General features: G+C 34.3%; 1 protein-coding gene across 7 annotated transcripts in view; it reads left to right on the top strand.

Moving 5' to 3' along the window:
• LOC140444830 (uncharacterized protein CG43867-like) overlaps positions 1-20,522 on the top strand; it is a 265,897-nt gene that overhangs the window by 148,564 nt on the left and 96,811 nt on the right. Inside the window, exon 1 of one of the 7 annotated variants that reach the window (XM_072536575.1) lies at positions 15,185-15,334. The exons of the other annotated variants lie outside the window; for them this stretch is intronic. The gene's annotated coding sequence lies outside the window, so the exon portion shown is untranslated. Of the gene's footprint in view, positions 1-15,184; positions 15,335-20,522 lie in introns of those variants that run through there. 7 annotated transcript variants of the gene reach the window in all.

Here is a 20,522-nt window from a genome sequence, read left to right on the forward strand (position 1 = left end):
GCATTGTGCGGAAGTGTTTACAGTTCCGACATAAATCATTTCTTTTCAAAGCTTTCAGAATTTTTTCTCATACTTCTCAATATGTGACTTACATATGTTATGCAAAAGTATTTTTATCAACAATTCAAATTCTTCTGCCCATAACCATAACTAGATAAAAAGATATAAAAAGGAGGAATAGTTTGTGTAAAGAACATCCCAGAGGTACCTTTCAGTGCGTCATTAATTATGACGTCATAGAATGAATTAGGTGTGTCGAAAATTATTTCATATAATTATTGAAGAATCTGACATATGCCAGGATCGTACTTAGCCACAGGTGAAAAGCTTGTGGAATTACTAGTATTTTTATTGCAAGGTCATCTGAGTAGATTTGATTATTACAAAATATGTTAAGATATATTTTTTTTGTAATGGGGGTAATCCCGTATATTAATAAAAATAAAAAGTAAACAATATTGTTTATTAAATTTATAAATATGGAAATATTTAAAATCGAAGACAAAATCGTTCATTTATTGAATTTTTGTATCTTATTCTTCTTCTCAAGGCAATCTGGCGTCAAGGCGTCTGCGCGTCGAAAGTTGGCAATCATCCCAGCGATTTTTGATTTTAAGACCGCAGCTCTAAATAAGTCGTTATTACATGAGTTACATCTCCTTCCTATGGATCATTTTCTCCGGATTTTCCTTGCATAATGACCTGGAGTATTAGATATTTATCTCCTCTCATCACATGACCCATATATCCCACTTTTCTCCTCTTAATTTTTAGTACTTCTCTTTCCTTATGCATACGTCACATTATCTCAACGTTGGTTATTCCATCTACCCATGAGATCTCTAATACTCTTCGGTACATCCGCATCTCTTTAGTGTCCACGCTTCCATACCGTATTATAATAAGGATAGCACATATCACCTCAGCAATCATATTTTTAACTTAAGATTTAAGTTTCTACAGCAGAGAAGCCTCTGTATTCTTGTAAATGCGCTTCTGGCCTGTTGGATTCTGATTTGTATTTCTTGAGAGCTGTCATTGTTTTCATTAATAGTTGTATATAGGTATTTGAATTCTCTTACTGTTTCAATAGGCTGATTCTGTACATATATCTCACGAATGTCCTGAGTTGTCTTTGTTATTATCATATATTTCTTGCTCTGTTGAGTGATGGTCTATATTCTTTTTAGCTTACTGCGATGACGTAATTAAGAAGTATCTGTAGGTCTTCATGTAATTCGGCTAAAAGAACTGTATCATCAGCGTATCTCAGGTTATTTATGATCATGTCATTAATTCTAATGCCTACATTTTGTTAATCCATTGCCTTACTTAATATGTCTTCCGAGTATATATTAAATACTACTGGTGAATGTATACACCCTTGTCGAACAACTCTTTCTACTTCTATTTCTTCTGATGTTATGTCTTCTATTTTAACTACTGCTTTTTGGCCATAGTATAAGTTACACAAAAAAGACTGTTTTCAAAAATTTATTAGGTAACTGATAAATTAATTACATAAATAAAATATAATTCTAATCATAAAAACTATTTATTTACTAATTCGTAATAATAGTAGTTTATTAAAAACACTGAAAAGTAGAATTTGAATATCAGTGTAATAGAAAATTATAGAAAAATACTGCCAGTGGAGAGTTTCCTTAAAGATATATCCTTAGACGAATTCATGGTGAAATATTTCGGCCATAACCTAGCAAAACATTAATTAGAGAAGAAATTTCTAACGCTTCAGCAACACGCTGAAATAAACAGTAAATAAAACAATTTTATTTTCAGGGTAATAAAATACTTAATTAATAATTAAATACTTCACGAACAGCAGAAATTGGTAATAATGTTTGTCCAGATTCCTTTTCCAATTGAAAATATCTAAGTAATTTTAATATTAGTACTTGTTCTTTTTCCGTATATCTTGTCATCTTGGCCTTACACAAATACAAATAAACACCCAATACTATGTACAAATACTGACCTGAACAACAGCTGCCACTTGCTGTTCAACACTTCGAAAGAATGGCCAGCATGGACGAAGTTTTACGTCAACTGTCAGTAATAGGCGTATTTGATTGGCTAGAGAAAGCGCGCATTTAAATATCAACGAATCGAACGTAGGTTAGGAAAGAACCGCTTATGTATGTAAGCCTATTCTAACGCTGCAATATAGTTCTGTTTAATCACGGAACTACCGCTTTTTCCGTCACACCCAACTTAATGCATTAGAAAGAAATCGAAAAACTGTGACGCACTGAAAAGTACCTCTGGGATGTTCTATACTTGATTTTTTACTAAAGTGTACTTTACTTTACTTTATTTCGATTACTTGTTCAATGCCAACTCCTTCGACTTAAAACACGTTCATCTCTGGCTACGCGCCTGGCGCGTGCATATAAATATTGTCATATGCCAGCAACGCGCCTAGTGCGGTCTTTTATACACTTACACTTTTATATTTATTTGCTTTATTTGGTACCAGCACACCAGAAAACAGAACAAAAATGAACTGGATCGTAAAATACTATATAATTTATGCCTAAGTAAACTTGGATTTAATGTGAGCTTTGTTATTTGGTCCAAAAAGAAAGGTTCCCCCCTAATCATAAAATACTACAAGTCAACACCACATTGGAAATTCTTCTTCTTCTTCTTCTTCAAGTGCCCTCTCCGCTACGAAGTTTGGCAATCATCATTGCTATTCGTATCTTTGAAGCTGTTGCTCTAAATAATTGGTTAGATGTGCACTGGAAACAGTCTCTTAAATTGCGCAGCCAAGATATACGTCATCTCCCCACGCTTCGTTTGCCCTGAATCTTTCCTTGGATAATTAACTGGAGCAATCGGTACTTTTTCCCTCTCATCACATGACCAAAATATTCCAACTTTCTTCTCTTGATGGTGATCAACTCCCGTTCTTTGTTCAATCTTCGAAGAACTTCACTATTTGTTACTTCACTATTTTTGTCTGTCCAAGGTATTTTCAAAATTCTTCTGTATATCCACATTTCGAAGGCCTCTAGTTTATCAATATTGCTCCTGTTTAAAGTCCAAGTCTCTACTTTGTACAGCAGTATTGAGAGGATGTAGCATCTAACCAATCTCATTTTCAGGTTTAAGTTAATGTCATGACTTCCCAGAATATCCTTCATATTAACAAAAGCAGCTCGAGCCTTTCCAATTCTAGTTTTTATTTCCTCTGTGATGTCATTGTTGTTATTAACGCTTGTTCCCAAATATTTATATTTGTGCACCCGTTCGATTTCGTTATTGTGAATGTCCAGGTTTGCATTCAATCTTTGTTTTTTTGAAATAATCATGAATTTCGTTTTCTTGACGTTCATTGTGAACCCTTTCTCTTCACTAGCTGTGACTACCTTGTTTAAAATGGCTTGCAGGTCTTCTACTGTCTCCGCCATTAAAACCGTATCATCTGCGTATCTAATATTACTAATGGGTTGGCCGTTAACGTTTATCCCAATCTCTTCTTCCTCCAATGCTGTCTTCATAATATCTTCCGAATAGAGATTAAATAGCATTGGTGACAGCACACATCCTTGCCTTACTCCTTTTTAATTTGAATTTCATTTTTTGTGCTATTTTCGATGCGTGAGACTGCTTTCTGATTATAATACAGAGTAGATATTATTCTTATATCGCGAGTGTCTAACTGTTTAGCTTCCAAGATCTCTAAAAGTTGGTCATGCTTGACGTTATTAAACGCCTTGTTGTAATCAATGAAACAAGCAAATACATCTTGATTCACATCCAAACACCTCTGTGTCAAAGTCACATTCGAAATTGAAAGTCCATAAAGTGTCCCTAAAGCAGTTTATGACTGTAAATCAGTTGATAATGGTCACCAATATATTTAGTCTAGAAGGGCAGCTTGCATTTCTTTTTGGGATTGTAATTAGTTTTATTAAGTTCTTTCCCTAACATTCATAATAATGCAATATTATTTGTAAAAAATGGATATAAATAATATAAGCCTTCGACACCTAAAAAGGCTAGATATCTGAACACTGCTGAGTTACAATCATTGTTAGAAGCATCTGACGAAGACGATATAGATTTAATGAATAGTGAAAGTGACTCTGATTGACAGAGTCTAGATAGAGTCAGAGACTAAGATATTAGCGATACTACCGCAACCAATGATGATTTGATGCAAATACAAAATTTTATTCAACTACCCTATGGAGAATACAATCAAAATAAATCAGAAATAGCTGACATTGTATGATCTTCAGAACTAAGACAAAATCGTGAAATACCATTTACTTTCAACTTTGGCAATGTTTTCGCAAATTTTATAATTATAGATAAATAATTATACATTTACGTACAGTTATTTATTATTTTAATACAAATAAACGTAAATATGATGGTGCATTGGTAGCATATACAGTATGGTGCAAACGTATGGAATAAATTCGCTATTTCGTAATCCGGCGAGTTTAAGGAAAAATCCCAAAATAGGTAGATTTTTATTTTTAAGTTATGAGTTTTTGGCATATATATCATACTCGTGACGTCATCTATCTGGGTGTGATGACGTAATCGATGATTTTTTAAAATAAGAATAGGGGTGGTATGCTAGCTCATTTAAAAGGTTGTTTAATTCTCTATTCAGTAATATAAACATTAACATAATTATTTGTACAGGGTGTAAAAAATAATTTTTTTTAATTAAATTAATCGACATACAAAGCAGAATATATGTAATTTATTTAATTTAAAATATGTTTTACTGCTGTTAGGAAAGAGAAAAAATGTTTATTTGACAAATAGACATTGCTTTTCGCTTAAATTCAATGTTCAAGCTGCCACCCACCTGCCCCTTGGCGCTTTGAACATTTAATTTAAGCAACGAAAAGCAATTTGCTATGTATTTATTGGATACACATTATTTTTCTGTATATTACTTTATTTATAACAATACTTTAGACTAAACAGACACGACTTCGTTTTATCAATGAGAAATGTAGGTTAAACGAATGGTGGGTTGCCTATGAATTAGGCACATGATCGTACGATTATAAAATACCACTATGTTTAATTTCAATGTAAAATTGGGCTTCCTTTACCCAATAGAATTTTTTGAATTTCTGCTGAGACGTATTGTCCCAAGGAGATCAAAAGGGTTAATATATTATTGCAGATATATTGTATTTTAATGATTTCTATTTAATGTTTTATAACGAATATTGTTACTATACGCACGATCTTATGGGGCATCGGTTATGTTTATGAGCTGATTTATTCGTTCTTGCAAAATTTTAGTTGTATGTTTCAAGGTACTATTTAGCTTACTAATACCTCTGTAGTTTTCTAGTTGTTTCTTTATGCCCTTTATGTACCTCGTTTATCGTTCATTATTCTGGTATTTTATTATGTCTTATAATCTTGTTAATTATTGTTGTCAGTTGATCTGTTATTGTTGCTCCACCATATTTTAACACTTTGTTTTTCGTACCATCTTCACCTTCAGCTTTTTGCTGTTTGCTTTAATTTTTGTCTAGTTTTCGTCGACTCCATCGCTTTGAATATGTGAGATTCTGAATTTTTCTGCTATGTTTTCCTGCAGATTTTCAACTTATCGTTTAACTCACATCTTTGTGGTATATTATATGTGTTTTGATTCTAATTTGATACAATACTAGGTTATAATCGCTTCCTATCTCTGCCGATGTTAGTTCTCCTACATCCAAAATTTGGAAAGAGATAGCTCTCCAGTTGAAAGAATATAATCGATCATAGATCTTTATCCTCTAGTATTTTTAAAAGTATAAGTACTTGTAGTGTTCTTTGTGACGGAAGAAATATTATTAATACGTAATTCATTTGTACTGCCGAAGTACTTCAGACGATTACTGTTTTCATTTCTGGTATCCTCGTTATATCATTGTTTTATTTCTGGTACTATGTCAACACCAACACAAGCGTTTAAGCATTAAAGTCACCCATAATAAACTGTGCGCAGACTGTGCACTGGATGTGTTTGTAGGAGCTTTCTTTTGTATTTACATATCTGTTGTTACGGTATGTATAGTATGAAGGTATGGTATGTATGGTATGGATGCCACCAAGCAATGTCCTTCAGGGATGAACGTTCTTCTTCGCAGTTCGCATGTTATGAATGCTTCTGCTACTGTAGTCGCTTCTGATTAGGAAGGGGTGCAATCTCAGGCCATTTTGAAAAACAATCCATTGCGACTATTAAGCACTTGTTTCCTCTCTCTGTCATCTGAAGTTGGCCGAGAATATCCACTGCAACTCGTTCAAAAGGTTCTCCGAAACGATATTGTGTCATTTTACCATGACTTCTTGTTCTAGGGCCTTTTCTACTGTTACGTAATTTGAATTTCTTACACCAATCTTTTAGATCTCGACGACAATTGATCCAATAAAATCTTTCTCGAACTCTGGCCAGTGTTCTTTTGACTCCAAAATATTCTATCGAAAAGCTGATATTAAATTCTTGCAACACACTTTTAATGTGTGATTTAAGCAGTACCACTTATTCATCATCATCATTGGCTTTTACAACTCTTCGTGAGTTTTTGCCGCGTTTACTATTGCCTTCCATTGATTCCGATCCTGTGCTATTATTTCCCATGGCCTTACTTTCATCTTCTCCAGGTCTTCCCTGACTGCGTCTTTCCACCTTTTTCTAGGCCTTCCTGTCGATCTTCTACCATCTGGTCTTTCCCAAAACACATTGCTAATCAGTCTGTCGTCATCACTCCGTACCACGTGGCCTGCCCATCTTAATCTATTGGCTTTTATGTATCTTACGATGTTTCCTTTCCCGAAGAGAGTCTCTATTTCATTGTTGTATCTGCTCCTCCATTCATTTGTCACGCTGTCCCTGCAAGGACCATATATAATTCGCAGGATTTTGCGTTCCCATACTAATAGCTTATTGATTTCTTTCTTTCTCAATGTCCATGTTTCACTTCCATATGTCACTGCTGGTCGTATTATGGTTTTGTACATTTGGATTTTGGCACGCCTTGAGAGAAGCTTTGACCTCATTAGATGTTGAATGACAAAGAATGATTTATTCCCCGCCAGTATTCGTATTTCAACCTCCCGTTCTCCTGTGTTTTCACTGGTAATTGTTGCTCCTAGGTATTTGAATTCTTTGACCACCTCAAAATTATGATCGTTTATGGTAATGTTTTGTCTTATTCGCTGTCGTTCCTTTTTTGATACGACCATGTATTTAGTTTTTTCTTTGTTTATTTTCAGGCCCACGCTTAGTGTTGCTTCTTCAAAGTTCGATACTATATCCTTAACTTCCAGTGTTGTCTGTGCTACTGCATCTACATCATCTGCAAATGCGAGAATAATCTTTGCTCCTCTGGCAGTTATGTCTGGTTTGACTCTGGTATAGATTTTTCGCATTGCATATTTCAATGCTAGGTTAAATAGTAATGGGGACAGCGGGTCTCCCTGTCTGAGTCCGGTGCTTATGCCGAAAGCCTTTGAAGTTTTGCCTCCTATTCTAATTTGTGCAAAGGAATTGTTGACACACATTCGCGCAATCATTGTCAGCTTCTTTGGTACGCCTAACGCCATCATTGCACTCCTCAGTTTTAAGCGATCTATGGAATCATATGCTTGTTTGAAATCTATGAAGATCTGGTGTACTTCTTTATTATATTCCCAATACTTTTCTAGCATTTGTCTGATAGTAAATGTTTGGTCGATTGTTGATCTTCCAGGTCTAAAGCCGCATTGGTAATCGCCAATAATTATCTCTGTATATGGCAGTAATCGTTTTAGTACAACTGAAGCTAATATCTTATATGTAGTACCGATTAGTGAGATTTGATTTTGGTCTTAGTTTATAAAAAAAGAGGACCTGTCCGTATTTTGCAAACATTAACTATGTAGGTTCACCGTATGATCTAGAACCAGTAATATTTTTTTCACCTATTTCTTTTTCTAGTCTGAGCTTAATAGTTGCATTTCTTGTCTAGCACAAAGTTCAAACACAAAATCAGCAAATAATTCTTTTTATTGATTTTAGACCATGATAAAAAAATTATCCTTTTTCATATTTTCTTTTGTATTAACATTATCAACTCACGCATGCGCTGCATATAGTAACACACATGTTTAATATATAACTTTTTGAAATTGTTTTTTGTATAAAGTAAATTTAAATAAACTGTAAAATAAGTTCTTCAACTTTTTTTATATATATTTTTAGAGCACAGTTTTAGTAATTTCCTTTATTTCTTTCTCTCAGAAAAATTAAGAAAAATCATCGTGGAAACAACTTGACAGTTCGACATTAAACATATTATATCCGTTTTTCCGATTGGTTGGAAATGGCAAAGTGTACAGTTCGTACTCCATATAATTGAATATGGCAACCGTGTAATGGAAATCCCACTATATTTGCTCTTGGAGATGAATTGAAGGGACAGGGCCGCTTTACCCTTTTCCAGATTTTTTCGATAAGGCCTAGCAACCTATGCACCCCTATACCAACCGGTAAATCTCTGTCATTTGTAGGGGATGATGTTAAATCGACCGATAAAAACAACGTGTGGTAACATGAAAAATGATAGGTAGTTTAAAAAGTGCAAAGGAGGTTTTAATGCTTTTATTTATTTTACTAGACGGACAAAAATCTCTGAAAATAAACCTAGGAAAATACAAATATTTTACAAGAAAACAAAAATATTTAGAAAAATAGATTTAAAATGAACTGAAGAAATTTAGATTGTTTATTATTTAAACAACTATACTTACCCAAACAGTAACTCTAGAGGTATTTATCAGATCGCAATCGATTTTTGAAGCTTCTATTTTTAGATTTATTAAAACAAATTCTAGATTTTTTTAAAATTGTTATTAAAAAACCATTTGCTTTGAGCTAATAAACATTTATTATAACTTATACTTTTTTGTCACGAGCTTGTAAATAGACTCACGTGAAATGGCAAAAAAACACAATCTATAAAAAAATAACCTTCCATCTTCGATGGGAATCAAGATAGCATTTTTTTAAATCATATTTCCATTGTTTATTAACATTCTTGTAGTGCCAACTCCACCAATAAAGGTAGCTATAACAATTGCAAATTCGTCTCTATCTTCTTCTTTTCTTAAACCATGGAGGAACAGGAACACTTCTTGTGTTAGGGTTACTGTACCTTAGCGAAGATGATCTAGATCAGTGGTGCTCAGACTTATACTGCATGGGATCTACCACATAAACTGCAAGCGACTGCTATACCCTCTTTTTAAACCAGGAGGAGTAATTCAAATTTACCGCGCCGCAATGTTTGTTTGTAATTGGTCCAACCTCAGGCAAGTTTACTCCACTGTTACGAAATTTTGACACTTATGGCATTTCATAGGTTAATTAAGTTATATCGGCGATTTTTTCTGTTTTCTGCGTTATTCTTTTAATTTTTAGATTTTCAGTCTGCTTTTGTATAAAAACAGTTGTTTTTAGAACTCTTTATCGACTATATATTTTTGGATTATTACCGTCGAAGGCCGATATTAATCAACCAAAAAACAAGATGTATTTGGTAACTTTTCTAGTGACTTTCTTGGGTGTGAATCTGTCTCTTTAGTTCATTCCTCCTGGTTTAAAAACAAAGCATAGTAAAAAAACAATTTTGAAAATAAAAAAATTTACTGCACATTTCTAGTTGATAAAAAGTTGTAACTACAGAGAGTTGTAATTAAAGTCATGTTTTTCATATTAATTTTATTTGGATGTTGATGCATGGCACTGCATATCATCCACAAGTATTTCATATGATGGTACGTAATTACCGAGGGCTAAACGCAAGCATGAAGAGAGATGTTCGTAAGTTAGCCGATTACGATATTTTGATTTCACTATCTTCATTTGGGAAAATGCAGACTCACACAAGTATGTTGATCCGAATAATGCTGTGAGCTGCAGACCTACTTGTCTCAAAATTTCGTATCGGTCGTTTTGGATATATGGATCGGTGTATATCCGAAATTATTTTCAGTACCTCATTTTGGACGGAAATAATCTCCATATTGAACGTAACGGATATTTCAGTGGCTATTTTGTCTATGTCTTGACAAGAAAATGGATTAGACATGAATGTTACAATAGATGTCAGTTTTTTAAAATCAGCGAAGCGTCTTTCAAACTCGCTATGAAGTGCTTGCAGCTCCGTCTCGTGATAAACATAATTCAAATGAGCGGTTACCCTTTTTTTCAACAATGGAAAGTTGTTTAAATCCTTTCTGCTAATTTGCTTAATAAATAATTTCAATTTGTTGACAAAAGAATGTATTGCGCTCATCATATCGATAATTGTTTTATTTCAACGAGGTTCAAATGATTTGTTAAGGAAAGCCAGATCACTGAGCCATTTTTCGTTTTGAAGTAGATGAGTGTCGTCCCCTCGTTCTTCTAAAAAAGAATTTATTTCGGGAAGTAGCTTCTGGAACCTATCTAAAAATTTTCCACGGCTCAAACACCACCTTACATCTGTATGCAGAAGTAAATCAGTGTGTTCCGAAGAGTCGCTAGCTTCCAATTGCGCTTTAAAACGACTTTGTTGCAAGCTTCGTGCTCTTATTGAATTCACAATTTTTGTTGTCATTTTCATGATGTCGTCCATATTTAAAATTTTGGAACACAAAACTTGCTGGAAAATGATGTAATTAAATGAAAAAAAAAACGATGGAAATTCATCGTTAGCTCGACATAATGTAACAAATCCATTTTTAACGCCAGTCATGGATGGTGCACCATATGTTGTAATACACACGAGTTTGTAAATCGGTAGCTCGTATTGTTTCACAAAATATATAAAAATGTTATATATATCTTCTCCGCGAGTTTTTTCTTTCAGAGGCAGCATTGTTAACAATTCTTCTTTAGCCAACATGTCAGAAAATACCATCCGAATAAAAATACACAACTGGTCGGTATCAGGCTTATCGGTTGACTCGTCAAATTGCAAAGAAAAGTACATAGCATCATAATTATTTTGATCATGCACGTGTGGTGAGTCAGGACAGTCCCCGTATTTTCTCCGTGAATCGCGATCGACTTTAAAAACTGTGGCGATCGACCGGTCTATCGCGATCGACCTTTTGAGCACCGCTGGCTAGATTTAAGGTGCTCTTCACTCGCCTTCGCCCATCTCTTCGTGGATAGGATTTCTTAACATCATCTACAAGTGTAGACTTGACCACTACTTGACATTTATTGACAGCAACAACTTGGCATGAATACTATCACCAAGATCTATCACACGAGCCGTTCACCCTGCTCTGTTCGGGTGTAACAGTTCATTAGGTTGTAGATAGTAAGAAAATACCAGGCTGGTATCAGAGGTGGTAAATCGGCAATTCATTAGATTGCTACACTGAGACAAATTTTAGAAAAATTTGTATACCTGGGAACCACAGTGAATGAATTTGTATACGTGGTAGCGCTCCTTAACACTGAAAATAATACTACCATAGAGATAAACCTCAGAATTTGCACAGCCAACAGATGCTATTTTGGGCTCAATCTCCTTCTTAAATCCACAATTATATCGAGAAGTACAAAAATCAAACTCTACAAAACAATAATACGTCCAGTCTTAGAATATGGTTCAGAGACGTGGACTCTAACAAAAAGTAAAGAAAACATGTTAGGATGTTTCGAAAGAAAAGTAGAAAGGCGAATCAATGATACAATTTCTAACTTATATATGGAATATACCAGGAATATGGAATATACCAGAAACCAGATATCGTAAAACATATTAAAATAGGACGTCTGAGGTGGATAGGGCATGTAATGCGGATGGAACAAAATGACCCAGCTAGAAAAACGCTCCTTGTTAGACCCATTGGTCAGAGAAGAGGAAAGTCCAGAACAAGGATACTTCATATCATCGATGAAAACATGAGAAATATGGCAATACGTGCTTGGCAGAGAAAGGCGACGGACAGAGACGACTGGAGAAAAATTCTTGACGAGATTAGAACACACGCAGGGTTGTAAAGCCAAAATGATGATGTAACAATTGATTTGAGTGAGGTGTATTAATTCGTGTGTAAACAGGAATCACTCCACCGCGCTTCAATGCTCCAGACTATCCCTTTTTCCCCTATAGCACTCTGATTCGCGTTAGGGGTACAACTATCAGCCTAATGCTCTTCATGTGGGAGTGCTGGGTAATGGAAGTCCAACATGGTTTACTAACCGATTCAAATTCAGGCTAGCGTTTAGCGCTTTATTCTTGTTAGCTTCTTGTGACTTGTCGGCGAAACTGAAATTGCTTGCTTGGGCCCCAAACCCCCGCTCTGGGCTACGCCCAGTTTGGAGACTTGGTGCTCAATGGTTTGGGCCCTACGTGCCCCGTTTTTTGGTTTTGTTAATTTTTTGGTGGCTTGCATAGGTTATTTTTTTTTATTTTTTGGTGGCCGGAAGCCGTTGTTATAATTTTTGTAATTTTTTTCGTAGGATTTCCTGAAAATAAAGTTGTAATTAATAGGGCCTACACAGTTTTATTGCCGTTGTCAATGCTGATAGAGCTACGAACTATCCTCTTTTATTTATTTCGTTTACTTTCTCTCTGGGGTTTATTTTTCTTCTCTTTATAGTTAATTTTACTATCTCTCCCCGATTATATTTGTTTTATTCTCTCTCTGGGTTAAGAAAAGACCTATTTTTCAGAAGAAATAATTATTGACCATCAATCCAATGTACCTGCCATTCGCTGCTTCATACCAACAATGCTTTTTCTTTATCAACGCTATAATAAACTCTGCTTGTTGATTGGCGGATAATATCTCCATGGAAAGTTGTCACTTCATCTTTTGCTCGTTCTACCCATTGGTGATTTATCTCTTGCTATTTTAAGTGTGCTGTTCTGATCGATTCTGTTTGTATAATTATTATATTCTTTTTTTTGTTTGTTTAGCATCTACTCATTTATACACTGCGTGTTACAGTTTCGTCTAATACCTTTACTCCTATTTCATGAAAAACTATTTGATAATATAAATCTTTTTAAACGTTGCTTAAAAATTTTATATCATTTACAAGGACTTAAAGGAGTCAAGTTTATCTTGCCATTATAGCATTTTGACATTTGTTATACATTTTAGTGTAAGAGTTTAAGATTTTCCCTTTTGGATAAATATCACAAGTAATCTACATAATATCATAAATTTTTAAATTTAAATAGGTCGTAATAATGTAAAACAAAGGTTCTTACTACTTTTTTAGCAATCCTAATCATGGTCTGATAAGATCTTAAACGTTTTTTAATGTCCTTTTATATAAAAAAATTTAAATATACCATTTACAAATACGTCTCTTTAAGGTTTTGAAATACAAACAATATATTCAGTCACCTTATTCACTAGATGTGGGTTTTTCGCCTGCCATTTATTAACATACTTTTTTTGGCATTGGGAAGATTCTGACAGACCCAGAATCATTCATTATATTCTTTTAGAAAAAAAAGTTTTCACAGGAATTACAGTCAGATCATACAAGTCAGTAGACACATCATATTTATGGGCTTTCAATTATTGATTTTAAAATAATCACATAGGTATTAAAAAAATTGTATGTGTAAGGGAATTCTTACTCTGGCCGCAAATGATGTTTTCACTATATTTCAAACAATCACTTTAACGTTAGAATGGAATACATAAAGAATTGTTATGTTTTCATTTTATTTCGCGAACCTTCTAACCAGCTTATGAGTGACCATTTTCAAGCCAAGATCTTGGATCATAATTATTTTGCTCATACATTCATATTCATTTCATTGCGTACTAGAAGCATTATTTTATACTGTTTTGTCTGCGACACAACTAAGAAGCTATTTTTAGATCTAATAAAGTCATTTTGAACTTACTTAAATCATTTTCTTATTGGTTTTACAAGTGAGTTCCCATAAAAAGGAAATATAGTGTGGACATTAAAAACTGTTTATTGGCCCAGACTTTGCTTTAAATATATATGAGTTTTCGATTTTACCTTCCCTCTAGTGCTTATCCTCTTTGGGTGCAAGTTATTAAACTGCTGATATCAATAATTTTGTTGGATGACATTTTGAGCCGTCCGAATGATCTTTGTGGTCTATACCTTGTTCATTATTTTAGCCACGCTGACCTGATATCTTGTGTCTTCGATTTAACTCTGCAATATTAATTGTTGCAAGTGATATTTATTAATTCGCATGACAAAATTCACGTAATCACATCTACAAAAAGTATAGTTATCTCCAAAAATCCACTAGGACGCAAACTAGAAGATAGTAAGGTAATACATTATCATCATCATCATTACCATCATCACGTAGCGCTACAACCCTGGGTGGTTCTTAGCTGATGGCTACTACTTTTTTCCGAAAGGCTTGGACGTTCATCAATCTGATGTACAGTGGAATATTCATTTTTTGGAGATCTGAGTAAATGGTATCTCTCCATTGCATTATGGAAAGCTTAATTGGTCTTTTTTCTGTAGAAACTTCCTCTCAAACAAGTTTTACAAGTTTTCCATTACTAAGTCTATGTATGTATCCTGCCCATCTTAGTCTCTGAGATTTAATCTCTTGGAGAATATCATTATTACTATAAAGTTTTTTTATTTCTGTTTGTTTTTATTTTATATTGGTTTGTGGATGTATCGTGATGAGGTTCAAGAATAATATTTTTCTTATTATCGTTTTTCTTTTAATACGTCTGAGATTTTCTTTACTGGCTTTGGTCATCGTCCATATTTCGCATCCATATAAGTTCTTATAGGTCTGGCAATAGATTTGTAAATTTTAATTTATGTCCTTGTTAAACTTTTTGATTTTTTAAGCTTATCTTCTCTCTAACACGGTTTTTACTATCTGTGGTATATTCTGTGGTAACATCACCTAATATTACAGTATCACATGCAAAACTGAAATTGTTGAATATCTGTCAATACAATACTCCTTGGAATAATCAAAAACATTGAATAGGATTTAGATATGAAACGTTATTAACCCTTTTATATTTCACCCTTCGCCCTACACTCACAGCCGAGCCACCCCTGCAGAACAGACAAAGAGCACGGAGTTGAGGGGTTGCCATGCAACCGTTCCTAACTTTCGCTATCGCACGTTTATTGATTATTTTCCGTCTCGACGGTGCTGGCGGTCATGGCGTCTTTCAGCTGACAGAAAAACAAGAGAATCGCGATCCATTTTTGTTTCTACTTTTATGTTGTTTTTACCCATTTTGTTGTTATCGTGAATGTGACCAATAATATTAAAGTGTTGTTCTTCAAGTGGGCCAATTTTTGAAACATGTAAGTGGTTGCAGTAGTTTAATAGAGGTTGCATGAGATATGGATTTGTTTTTGATTAAATAGTGGGGTTATTTTTGGACAATATTGACTTTTAATACCATATTAAGCTTTTCAGACTATAAATAACATACCATTTAGGTTGGAGTTTTGTTCAAGTGCTTTAGTTTAGCTAATATTCGAGTCTTTGTGTAGCTATATCGATGTCCTTATTAAAAATTTAAAAGTTTCGACGAATGTGCAAAGGAAGCTTCCTGGTTCGTAGACATTACTTCTGTTTCCTTAAAACGTTGCAGGTCAAATATCTCTTTTATTTCCTCTTAAGTTTAACCTGTGTTAATCTACGTTGACTAGCTAGAAACATGTTTTAAAATTAACTCTAATTTTAGAACAAGAAATTTAAGTTTTTAGTTATTATTTTCGTTTATTTTTATTACTGTAGTATATTTTTTATATTAAATACAAAATAAAGAAAAGAAAATAAATAACTTGTCAGTGAGGTTCGACAAGGTGGTGTTGTTGACCTGGTTTCATTTAACATGTATATTTAAACCTGTCACTGTAGTTAAAATTTATGTATATGTCTCATTTTTTTATATATGTCATGTAGTTATAAAATAAACATACAAAATATTATATCATCCTATTATCTTGCCTTAAATTGGATATATTGCAAGTTTGTCTTGAAAAACTTAAGACCATATAAGAACTTTTTATGCTTTTAATGTATTTTATTCTCACTTGTAATTTATATTCGGAGTCGTATGAAGTTTCAATGATCTGTAAGACATCTATTTTATCTTGATTTTCTAGCATACTTCCTAGTAAAATCTTAATGAATTTAGTAACACTTCAGTACTATTAAATTCCAGTTGATATTAAGTGGCTGGCTTTAGACTGAAAAGCGTTATTCTGTTATTTTTACCCAAGAATATGCCCTTGAATTTCTGAATTTTATTTATTTATCGTATGGCAATTACAACACATTTAGAACAAATACACAAACACTAGTAATATAGGTATTTGACAAACTTTAAATAGTTACAAACAAACTTCTTCTTAACGTGCCCTATCAAGTCCCCTTGACGTTGGCGATTATATGGCGAAACTGTCTCTGTCTTGAGCTATTCTAAAGAGTTTTTCTAGAGAGCTTTCCTCATTTCTGTCCACTCCCTGATATTCTTCAACCAAGAGGCCTGCTTTCTACCAATTCCTCTGCGTCCTTCGATTGTACCCATCATAAAACAAACAAACATCAAGTGTATTTATATAATCAATTGACTCTGAAGTTGCAAACAGGAAGTCTTCAGGATACCATCGTAGGATCTTGAGGGACACTCTTGAATAATGTGGTCGATGGTTTGGTTCTCCCACAGTCACATTGAGGAGACGGGTTCTTTCCCCATTTATGTAGCATGTATGTACATCTGCCATGTCTGGTTCGGATCCTTTTTAGAGTGGACCATGTTTTGCATGGAAGATCAAAACCTGGTGGCTTGTGGGTAATGCAGGGCATGTTATTTTGCCATTCGTTCCATTCTTGGGACCATGCATTCGTGATGTTGAACTCCTCATGTATTATTCTTACCGTTTTCATTGGTGGTTTTCTAGAACGGAGACGGGTATTTCGTGCATCCTCGGTATCTTGGTGGATCGGCAGGTTTATATTGTTCATGATCTTTTTGTATTCACGTGTAAGTGCGTCGACTCGTCGTAAATGTGGACTGTGTAGCCAGACTGGAGCACAATATTCAGCGGTCGAGAAAACAAGGGCTAAGGCAGTAGAGCGGAGAGTGGAAGCCGATGCTCCCCAGGTGGTACCGCAGAGCTTCTGTATAATGTTATTTCTTGTACTCAACTTTTGGGTAGTTTTTGTTAAATGCTCTTTAAATGATAGCGTTCTGTCTAGTGTTACGCCCAGGTACTTCGGTGTTTTGTTGTGGGTAAGTGTGGTATTTTCAAACTGTATGTTGAGTTCCTTTCCAGCAAGTTTATTGTTCAGGTGAAAGTAACTAACTTCTGTTTTGGATGCATTTGGTTGAAGTCGCCACTTGCGAAAACATTTGCCCAATGTATATAAGTCTGCCGTCAGAACTTCTTCAGACATTTCTAGTATTCTGTATCGTGTGAGGGCCCAGTCATCGGCGTATCCGAACTTTCTTCACTGTGTTTCCGGCATATCTGCTAGGTATAAGCTAAATAGTAGTGGAGAGAGCACTGACCCCTGTGGTCTGAATGGCCTGTGGTGGGCCATTCTTAAGTTTCTTTGGTGGGCTGATATCTGTACCCATCACTACTTGAAACATTCGGTCGTTGAGCATGCTATCTATTAGGCGTGCTATTGGTTTACAGGGGATTGCACGGATTGAATTTCTGAAGATGTCGTAGTTTAAGACCGGACAGATCTTCATCTTCTTCTAGATCATTTTCAGAAAAATTTATGCTGTTCAAAATGATTTGTTTTCATTAATTGCATTCAAAATAGTAATTGGCTTGATTTGTGTATATGTGACCAATAGATGTCTTGTTTTTCTACATTTTTGCTGCTAGTCATATCAGAAAGAGATTCAGATGACTAGGACAGCATTTTTGTAATAAATAATAAATAAAGGAGTTCTTATAAACTCTGACATTTTTTCTGCATACCAGGTTTTTTGTAAATATTTGTTTGGTTGTTTTTGTGTTCGTATTGTTCAATTTTTGGTCCTTTGACGTCAATATACTAGCTCTAGAAATGTTTCAGTTAAATTTCTCCATAAATTAATTCAAGAACAACTACAAGTCAGAAGAAGGTAAATCTGGCGAACTGGGTGCATTTTGCAATAATTCGTACTTTAATTACTTAATTTTCTCAGTATCTTTTTCATTGGCAGTCATGTGAAGTGACATGTTGTTCTGGTCAAAATGATATTTTTTTATTGAGCAAGATCCTCTCTCATGAATTTCTATATCCAGCTTGTTAAAAAAGTTACAATAATATTCTTAGTTTATAGTTTTATCCAGTTAAAGATATTTTATGAGCAAAATATCTACTGCATCCCAAGAAACTGCTGCTAATACTCTCTTGACAGATTATTGGAATTTACCTGAAGGTACTGGATTCTCCCTCTCTCCAATGGCGCTACAGCGCAAGGAGGACTCCAGCGTCTGTGTTTAAGCATCCCTTTTCTCGGCTGCCCTTCTCCAGTTACCTACCCACAATATCTTTCTTGCATATGTTCTCACTTCGTCTATCCACCTCTTCCTTCATCTTCCTACTGGCCGACATCCCCCCATAGTTCCAATAAACGTTTTACTAGGCGTTCCATTATTATCCATTCTTATAAGGTGATCTGCCCAGCGCAATCGTTGGGGTTTTGCATAATTAGCTTTAAAGGGTTCTGTGCAATATTGATAAAACACGTGGATAAAGCTTTTGTTCCTCATACCATTTTTGCAAATGGATACTAACATCCTTATCAATATCTTTCTTTTAAAAGTACTAATAAGGTTTATTGTTTTTTCTGTCATGATCCATCTTTCTGCGATATATGTGGCTATTGGTCATATGATGCTTTTATGTAATTTGAACTTTACTTCCCTATGGATGTCTTTGGCTATAAACACTTGCGATAGAGAGGGTTATGCTGTGATCGGACTTTGAATCAACATCGAAAAAAAATAATGATCGCAGACTGAACAAATAATAATCTACCACACATATACCAAATGGCGAATCGAAATATTATAGGTAATAAGTAACAGCTATCATCATAATTAAATTCTTCTACAAATTTCCGATGAATCTTTTAACAGTGATAACCTGCTTATCAGTAAGGTGAAAAGTGTATATCCACTTTCGTAATATACCTTGATCACCTTGAAATTTAATTTTCGACAATTTTTTGTTTGAAATCCAGAGCTTTGTCCATTCTTAATGTCACAACCGTCTTTGGCGATTAAAAGCAAATAAACTGGCCTTAATAACAGTATATGGCGAAACAGACACATTAATACTGAGATAAAGTCAAGAATTTATAAAGCCAGTGTAAGGCCAATAATGACATATGCCTCAGAAAGAAGACCCGACACAGCCACAACACAAAGGATGCTGAATAAAGATGGGAGTACTAAGAAGAATTACAGGAAATACACTGAGAGATTGAAAGAGGAGTGAAGACATTGGAAGAAAATGTAACCTACAGTGTATAAATAAATGGACACAAAACAGAAAAAAAAATTAAATAACCACATAAGCAAAATAGCAAGAGATAAGTCACCAATCCTCAGAAAAAGTATAGGACGACCGCGCAAAAGATGGAGTGACAACCTTTTATAGAGGTATTAATCCGCCAACGAACAAGCAAAATTGCTTATAACGAGGAAGAGGAACAAAAAGAAGAAGACTTGACTTGTTATACAACAATAAATCTTTGTGTATTTTGTTGGTAGTCGAATATAATAGGTATAGTTATTTCTTTGCTAAATATTTTTAAACATACATGAACTTACCTGTCAAAAACCGTTCTTGTATCCTATGTAACTCAACAAGTAGTGTATTTCCTTCTGCATCTTCCTGTTTTAAATCATTTGTTAAAATTTGACGGGATTGTGCACTTAGTATCCTTTTTTCACGGCACTTGTAATATTTATCTTTATTAAAAATATATTAAATGTATTTTAACCCTTAAATGCCCGTGATATGAAAATAACCATAAATGCCCATGTGGGGTCTCCTAGGGACCCCACTTAAATTTTCAATTTAGTAACGTCATTTAGCACTGACTAAAAGGAAAACACGGTTAAAAATAATTTTAAGCATATTTGAATAATTTTTATTTATTTTTCATACAAAATTAACGGCTTTTCTAGAAACAAATTATTTTCAATTCGAACAAAATTAAAATTAAATAATAATATAAGCATATAACTTTTAGTTGCAATTTTTACATACAATAGTTTTTTCCTCTTTTCTGTGCACCTGGCATATAAATTTTTTGCAAAAAGAGCAAACGGTATTCACTTTTCTGTCACAGTTTCGCGGACACTGGTAACAACGAGCACGTTTCTTAGCTGAATGGACGGATTGAGTTGCAACTTCGGTAGTTGGGTTTACCATTGGTATGCCACAATCTTTTAGAGCAGATTTTACATAGGCTTTATGTTTTATATATTTCGCTCTTTTTTCCATGTTGTTTCGAGCAAGCTCAGC

The sequence above is a fragment of the Diabrotica undecimpunctata genome, chromosome 1 (assembly GCF_040954645.1).
Source record: "Diabrotica undecimpunctata isolate CICGRU chromosome 1, icDiaUnde3, whole genome shotgun sequence".
NCBI lineage: Eukaryota > Metazoa > Arthropoda > Insecta > Coleoptera > Chrysomelidae > Diabrotica > Diabrotica undecimpunctata.